Source organism: Zosterops lateralis (assembly GCF_965231275.1).
Source record: "Zosterops lateralis genome assembly, chromosome: Z".
NCBI classification, from domain to species: domain Eukaryota; kingdom Metazoa; phylum Chordata; class Aves; order Passeriformes; family Zosteropidae; genus Zosterops; species Zosterops lateralis.
This window is the reverse complement of record NC_139800.1, coordinates 6,581,941-6,590,712: the sequence shown is the minus strand read 5'-3', so window position 1 is coordinate 6,590,712 and position 8,772 is coordinate 6,581,941.

Sequence of the window (8,772 nt, the reverse complement as noted above, 5' to 3'; positions counted from 1 at the left end):
CAGCGCAGCGCCAGGTGGATGAGGGGACCGCACTCTAAAGCACGGTTTTCCCAAATCCACACGGAGCAGATCGTAGCTCGGGGTTTTATAGGGGGTTTTGTGTCCCGCGGCGAAACAGGTGCCCAGGATAGTCCAAATAGTCCAAATAGTTTTCGGATGGGCTTCCCGGATTTGTCGGACTCTGCAAACCGTATTCCGGGAAGGTCCTTTCACATGTGGATGGAGCTCGCCGGTCCATGGTTATTTCAATGTGTATTCCTCGGCAGAGAATTCTCTTTTCCGTTCGGAGAGGAATTTCTCTCTCTGGGTGGGATGCCAATTCTTATCTGGGTTGGCCAGTGTCTTTGTTTCTCGTAATGGCCCTTGTCCTCTTCTTTTTGTCTCAGGACTGAGGACGGTGGAAACCTGGCTGGGGAATAGTTTCTACAGACTATACCTTTTCACATTTTATATTAACACCAATCTAACATATATTGCTATATTCTTTTATCACGAATTTTTACCCAATGCCACATTTGTCACAGAAGCCAATCCAAAATAAAAGATTTTATTTAGCAGTTTTCCAATATCAAATTAAAAAGGCCACAATAAAAATCGGACAACATCGATGGATGGACAGGGTGACAGCAGCAAAGATGCCATCCAGCCTTGCCCACAAATGCTGGGTCTCAGCGTACAGCTTTTATACAGTTTTTCTGTCCAGAGGATAAGTCTATTGAAAGTCTGAATATTCATGCATTTCTTTATTCCCAAGTAAGGTTTTGAAAGGGTTTCCCCATAAGTAAGAAAGAAGTCTCAAGAGTCTTCTCGGACCCTTCCTTTGGGGTGCTGATTTGATCATCCTCCAGATCCTCCACCAAGATTGAGATCAGATCTTGAGTAGCCCTGAAGCAGAAGTCCATCCTTGGTGAATGAGACATCTCCAGTCCAGTCCTGTTGTTTCTGTTGCAAATTTTGTGGTTTCACAGCTGCATGATGGGCCTTGGAATCCTGGAGACGCCCCCGAGTAGCTTTTAATAGTCCAAACTTTTAATGCAATATTTTATAAACGAATTTATACACTACATCTATCACAATGAGCAGCAGCCCCCAAAAGGTGGGATGGTCCCGGCACTGGACGTGCTCCAGGTCTGTTGGTGACCGTCACCTGCACTTGGTCATGGCAGGCAGAGTTTGCTGCTGCTGCTGCTGCTGGTGCGCCTTAGGGTTCCAGCTGCATCATAGAACAGGATAAAAAGTAGTTCTAGTGTGTGCTTTCGTTCAAAAGTATGGCACACTTTTGTTTGAGGGTTTTTTGGTGTTTGTTTGATTGTTTTAGAGTGAGGAGGGGGAAGGTTCTTGGGACTGCTCAGTCAGCGCTGTGGCAAACCACACCAAACCCTGTCTAGAAATTGCCATGTCTGGAGATTGTTGCAGTTGGGGCCATTTGAACAGCGTTCAGAGTCAGTGCTGAGAACTGCAGTACTGCAGCCCAGGATAAATGTCTACTCCGGAGATTTCTAGAAGCAGCTGCAGAAGGTTTCCCCCTGAGCCCCATCTCCATATCATGATTTTCCAAACTTAACCTCACAAGCTTCTTATTTGAAGTGTGCTTTTTCTCTGATGGCCACAGTGCTTCTCAGTTCTCAATAAACTGTGATACCCTCTGTTGCTTTTGTGCCTTGCTGCAGAAATGGGAAGTATATTGTGGTAGGTCATGGTCTAATAGCTCTTAGATCTGACAGTAGTGAATGTGTTGCACACCTGAACATCTGTGTCTGCTTTCAGGTATGTCCTGAATGATGCACCACCTTTACATTTTGGGTTTCTTCAAGTAATGTATTTGAGTTTGAGAACCATGGTACCTGGCAGTGCCAATTTAACACGAATGCTACAGTTCTCTGCAAAGACATGCAGTCATGTGCTGTTCCTTAAGTACTGCTCTGACCAGAAACCACTAGAATCAAATGCCTGATTTCTGTAAGGTAGGCTAGATGAGAAAGCAAGAAGCAAATCTACTTCTGTCCAGATCCTAACTCAAAGGAAATAGGAAAAACAAACCCACCATTTTGTCTTTTTTGGAGCATGTTGTAAAAGGGTGTAAAGCTCTGCTGTGGGCTAGCAGTCCTTAAAGATACTCAACTAACAGAGTTTCAAACCTCAGTTTTTCTCCTCTGTAATTTCTCATTTCCAATTTCTTTCCAATTTCTCATTGGAAAGGTATGTCTCATCAGTTGAGAATCAGCATATTGTGTCTGTCAAAAAATGTTTTAGGGAATGGCTTTTTTTTTGTATCAGGGTGGTTTCACTTAATGTGTATAAGTAAAAGAAGGACCTAAGCTGGAGGGAGATATTTCCTGAAAGCAGATTTCATTCTCTGCCTTGTGCTAAATGGTTAAAGGTGCTCCTGCACCTTTTGTAAAAAGAAGCTGAGGTCACAGGGGCATTTGCCACCGAAGGACAGAGGACTGTGGAATAAAGATGAAGTGGTTTATGGGAAGTGGGGACAGCAAGGCTGCTGAAACACAGGCTGCCTGGCCAAGGGCATTACCTCCAGAAGCTTTTCTTCACCACGAAGCTATCACAAGTCCAGACCTGCATGAAAGAAAATGCCACAGTGCATGCTGCCTGCACAAGCAGTATTCAGGAGCCCAACTCTGTCAGAGAGGGCCTGGAGGTGGAGAAAGAGTGAAGACACAGAGTTGTTACTGCCTGTTCTTTCCCTATACCAGTGCTATGCAGGAACAACCAAGACCTGCAGGAACGTGGGCCAGCCCAGCTTGTGTGGCTCCAGGATTGCTCTCTCTTGTTTCCTCATTCCCCTACCCCAGTGGAGGATGTGGTCCTCATCTGTTGCTTTTTGCAGATTTCTCCTTCTGAGGGGAGTGCAAACAGGTCAGCAAGTGCATGAAGCCATTGTTGCCATCATCTTATCTTCAAGGCATTGTCCCACCTCTGAGATGGTAAAGGCTTCTATGAATATGATTATGTGTGTTTTCTATTGTAAAAATGAGCTTAAACACAGTGATTCCAAATTCCTTGAGATTTGTAAGGTTGTTGCTTATAGACCTGTATTCTTGTTTCTTGTCTTCCCTTTTTCCATGTGGGTTCCATCCCCACTGCACTTCAAGATTTGGAGTAAATCTCTGGCTGCTCTTTCCTGGTTTGAGGTTTCTTAAGAAGTGGCGATTTTAGGCTTGACAGATCCGTGTTGATACATGTTTGGCAGATGCATGTTTTGGGCCTTGCAATGACATGGAGATTCTGAAAAAAGTCTTCAGGTGGTGATAGCATGCCTTGAGATATAGATTTTCACAGCAGAATCCTCAAAAATCTTCCTGGAACTTAATTTTCTTTCAGCATCGTGTCACATTTGATGAGGCAATGAGAAATGTCAGCACCCTAACATCCTGTAACAGTAGCACTACTGCACACATCACAACCTACACATACATTTTAAAGAGAAGTCAGCTACGGGGAAATGAAAGAGAAGATAGTTGAAGTAGGTCAAGCTGCAGATCTTTTTAGCAGGGAATCCAGAGATTTTCTCCTCGTCAGCACTCTTCTTTCCCTATGGATGTAAATTACTTGAAAAATAGATGCTTCCAAACTTGATCTAGGCTCTCTGGTGTGTTCCTAAGCTTTTTCAAGGTGAGAATCTTGTCTGGAGTGGCACTTCTCAGAGAACAAGTTCTTTGGTATTTCCACTGGAGTCACATTGTTTACCTTGTGCCATGGTGCTGCTTTGAAGAAGGCAGATTGCCTGTGTGTGGATTAAAGGCTCCTTTGCTGTAATGTGGAGTCAAAACTACAGGAGAGCAGAATGTGTCGTGCCAGAGAACTTCTTGCATTTCCTCAGACCTAGGGAAGATCACTGGCTCAGGTTTTCTCTTGCTTGGGGTCCCAGATGAGTGCTGATCAAGGGTCCCAGCAGCATCTTCTCAGAGACATGAGGAGTATTTCTGCAGAAAAGCACCCCCAGAACACTGTGTATCCAAACAGAAGAGAAGTGGTCAGTGATCTCTGTTTTGATAGGTGATGAGGATGTTGTGGCACAGGGGTTTTGTCAAGCAGGACCAGGAAGTGCTGTGAAAAGCTGCAGGTACCAGCAAAAGGGCAGTAATTTGAGCTGGAATTCATGCCATGTAGACCGTTTCAGCCAGTGCTGACAGCTTGTTTTGTGACACAGAGATTTCAAATAGAATCAGTGAACTACTTGTACAATCTTGCTTTTTAAGTTTTAAGACTTTTGCAGAGGCATAGCCAGTATTAGGCTTTAGAATTTCTGCATGTGAGATTCCTTTTGGGCCTGCACTGTGGGTGGCTGCTTCCCTTCACAGCATCTTAAGGTTTCTGGGTTCACACAGACACCAACTGTATGTAGCAGACATGTTGGATCTAATTTCTAAATAACAGGAAAGGACTGCTGGGAGATGTTCTTTGAGCTTTATTGCAACATCAGCTTTAGTACAGGGTGAGACATGAAAGATAGCAAGTGCTCACATCTTGATAACAACAGCCAGAATTCTCTGTGTTACAAGGCCTTTTAGAAGTTTTCTAACCAATAGCAAATCGTTAAGAGCTTACAAGCATTGGCATAAACCTATCATTAAAACTACAGGTGCGCCTTATATCTAACAATTGGTGCTTGTTTTGGTTTTTTTGCTACTCAGGAATTTTTTATAGTCTTCTATAAACAAAGCACGGAACCTCATTATTAACCTTTTCTGTTATCTTGCTTAACATATTTTTCTACTTACTAAGGCCTAACTCTACACAGCACAAAAAAGTCTTATTGTTCCATGTTCTCATTCTTGTATCTTTTTTAACTCTTAGCCTTCGTTTGCACTGCTATAAGAGTTCTTTGCTTTTTCTATTTCACACATAGACCTACCCATTGTTGTACTGCAAGGGCAGGCTCCCAGGTTGCAGCTGGGGATACTGCTCCCAAGTTGAGGCATTTGAAAGTAAGACATCACAGCCCACAGCCCTGCAGAGCATGAGCTTTATGAACGTATTTCCAGTATTCCTAGAATTTCTGACCTTGAGACATTGAAGGGTAAGGATGTGAACTCAGAAAATCCAAGCAGATCTAACCATGACTTCATGCAGTGGTCCTTTTCCACTCGTGTTTCCCCGTAAAGCAGGGATGTTAGAAGAAAATAGCTTTTACCACTAGATGGCATTTAAGGATTTGGTTTGGTGGTTTTTGTGGTTTTGTTGGTGTGTTTTTTTCTTTGGGGTTGTTTGGGCGGCCGGGAGGGTGGTGGTGGTGGAGCTTGTTTGTTTGCTTGTTTTAAATACTCTGAAACACAGTATTGAAAATTGCCTAACTAGGCCAAATGGATTGCTAACTTAATTTCCTCCCTCCCTCCAGCTGCTGGAGACAGTCACTGAAATTGGCTTGTGGCTATTCCTTGAGATGATCTGATTTAAGGGCTGCCAGCAGAGTAAAGGAGCAAGACTTGCCTGTTGTGTCTATGGGAATTCCTACCCCAGAGAGAGTGAATCACCTGCTTCTAAGGGACAGCTCTTTCTACCCTTTCCTTGGGAATCTCTGCTGCTGGGAGATACCTGTATCCTTAGAGCAATGGAGTGAGCAGATACCTTAGCACAGACACCTGAATTGCTCCAAAGTGGCAAAGTTCTTTTCTGAACTTGCTATTAATGCAGAGGAATAAATATGGATGTGCTTTTCTTGCTGTACAAGAGATAACACTGCATGCATTTTATCATTACCCCCTGAGGAGCTTGTCTCAAACAACACATGCACATTCAGAGCATGTGTGAGTCACCATCCACCTGCCAGCAGGGACAGGTCACAAGGACAGCATCAACCTAAACTCTTTGGCTTTGATGCTCACTTTGCTTACATGTTCCATAAAGCCTATTCAAAACATTCTTTTTCAGTGGCATAAGCTTCCAAATATCTGGAGTCTTTGCTAAGTGAATATAAATAAACTTTGACAACTTTGCCCAGTTGCAAAGGCAGAAATAGATTAATAGATTAAATAGATTTGGCAGGTAAGAGCCAAAGTGGTAAATGGAGGCTGGTCTCTGAAGGCAGCAGAGTTCAATATCTGGGGCTCAGGCTGAAGATCCCAGGAAAAACAACATCTGATGCTAATGGTTCCAAAATAGTTGCATGTATCCCTCTCTGCAGTGCTACATCCCCATGGCAGAAGGATCCCACTGGCGTGAGAGTCATGGTGGATTTGTTAGCTTGTGTCCCCCTTTGTCAGTGCAGCAGCAGGAGAGATAGCTCTGACTTTTCTCTGAGGTGTGGTGTTGTGGTATGCAATGCCTGTCGAGGAGCATTCCTTCCCACTGTGCTCTTTTCAAGTGCCCATGTGCAAACCCACTTCATCCGCTCCATCTGCATTTCTGCTCCAGCTCTGCTGACATTTCTCTTGCTCCTCACCCTGGACTCTGGCAAATCTTAGGCTGACAATGGCCAGGCAAAGACAGAGAAGTGTGTGGTTTGCCTGCAAACTGCCTACAGGGCCTTTCTCTGCCTGTTGCATGCCCCAGAATCGAAGATGTCAGTGCTCATTGCAGGAAGATAAACAGTCACACAGGTCAGTAAAAAAAGCAGGTGACTAAGACCAAGAAAACTGCCTGTGTGGGTTTTTTTTTTATCATGTGATAGCAGGGCAAAAATGTGCCTATCTCTCCATGGCCAATCACAATAAGAGCATGCCAATTTTACAGCTGTTGGATCAGCAATTCTTAAATATTAGTAATTGCTCCTAATAATACTGTGATACTTATAGTATTAATTGTTACATATATTTGTGGAAGTCGCAATATTCCCACTTCCTCTCATCATGCTACAGGTTGCATCATTTTGAAGTTCTGGTTTTGGTAAAGAATCAAAAGGAACACAGAAATACTGAATGATGTGCAGGTGTGAATTTGAAGCAAACAAATTGCTGACAATTAAAAAGCTCTCTTTGAAGGAATTTTTCTTGCAAATGCAGTACTTTTCCATCTGGGTCACTGTGGGGAAAACAAAAAGAAAAGCAAAAGAGACAGTTTTGTGAGGGAAAATAGGAAGCAAAGGAAGGAAACTCATCACCAGAGTAATTAAACTGTCAGGTTTCTTCAGCTGACTCATATTTCATGAGAAATTCTATAGGTGTATTATCTGTAAAAAAGTAGCCAGAGTAGTCATCCCAAAACTGCTGTAGACATTTGCTGTAGACATGCACCACGGACAGGTGCATGTAACTATTCATATTGTGATGCTATTATGTTGAGGCTTTAATTAAGAACAAATCAGGTAGGACGTGTTTTAATACACATGCCATATGAATTACCTGACATTCTGCTGGAATCCTGATGAGTTAAAATTATCTTAGTAGCTTTATTATCTGAATTGGAGCCAACTGGAATTTAATCTCATTAATGAAAAAAAATCAAATTTTAATATTAATTATTAGATAATTAAATGAGAACCAAATGTAACTCAATGTCCAGGCTATCCATTGTTTTGATACTAAGCCAGATTTTTGATTTTTACATGTCTTTGGGTTGATACATAGACAATACATGTGATTTTATCTATTATATAGAGGTTTTTTCTGTAAAAATTACCATATTTTTTATTCTATGATAAAGTAACATTTAGGATTGTGGGGTTTTAGCTTTTTTAATTCTCTGCAGCCTCTTGAGTCTGATTCATTCCTCACATCCAGAACAGCTTCCATCCCTATGGAATAGAACAAAAGTTGTGTCAGATAAGCAATGTTCAATATGATATCCTGTTCCCAATTATACCCCTATGATTTTCCTGTGGTTTCTCCTTCTGGGGCCCTATTTGTCCTGAAAGAGATCATACAGGCTGTAGTATTTTCAGTTTGCCACGTGAAACAGGTCTTTCAGTATAAACTTAAAAAAGGTATTTGTGAATATGCTGTCAGAATTTGTATCTGCATTTAACTTGTATTTTCATATCCCCCCCCCCCCCCCCCCCCCCCACACACACACACACACGAGAATCAAAGAGAGATTAGAGCTTTTATCATGAAGAATGCAGGGGTTTGTGAGTTATAAAAATAGAGTGACTTAAAGGGGCATACCTTGTTTCCCCCACATAATCCTCATCAGAAACATTTATATCATTTTCCCAATATATTCCATCAAGTCCTAAAATAGATCAGGAATAATATTTACTGCAAGGAAAACACAATGCATGACTAAGAATATTTGTGATCTTGAAGGGACATGCTGTACTTTGGGTCCATAGCTGAGGTTCAGCTCAGCTCCGAAAGCACTGCTGACAAGCCAGAGTGGGGAGATGTAGCAGGTGTTTCAGTGGGTTCCCTGTGCATGATGGTGTCTTGTGGTGTCTTTCTTTTCTCCCCACTGTGCTTAGTTGGCTTCCCAAACATCAGTAAATCACAAAAATCAGTGATTTTTTTTAGTATGAGCAGAGCTCTGAAGAAGTTATTTTCTTGCTGTGTGTTAGGAAAGTGCAGCAAGTAAGCAGGAATGCGTCTGTTTTGAAAACAGGAAGGTGAGCAGTGAAAATTCCACTAAGACCATGGTCTCAAAGCAGTCCTCAGTTTTTATGGCTTCTTGTCCTCCTCAGCAGCTCTTACAATGGTTTCTTTCCACATGGAGATTGTTATAAATCAGCTGCTTTGGAACCTTGGGGTTTATCAGGCCCTTCTTTTGAATTGGCACCTCAGGGTGAGTGTGTAAAGAAACAGGTAGGAGAAAGTTGTTCCCCAGGTGGCAATGGCTACTTTTCTCTCTTTGCCAACACGAATACACTAAATTCCTCTGCTA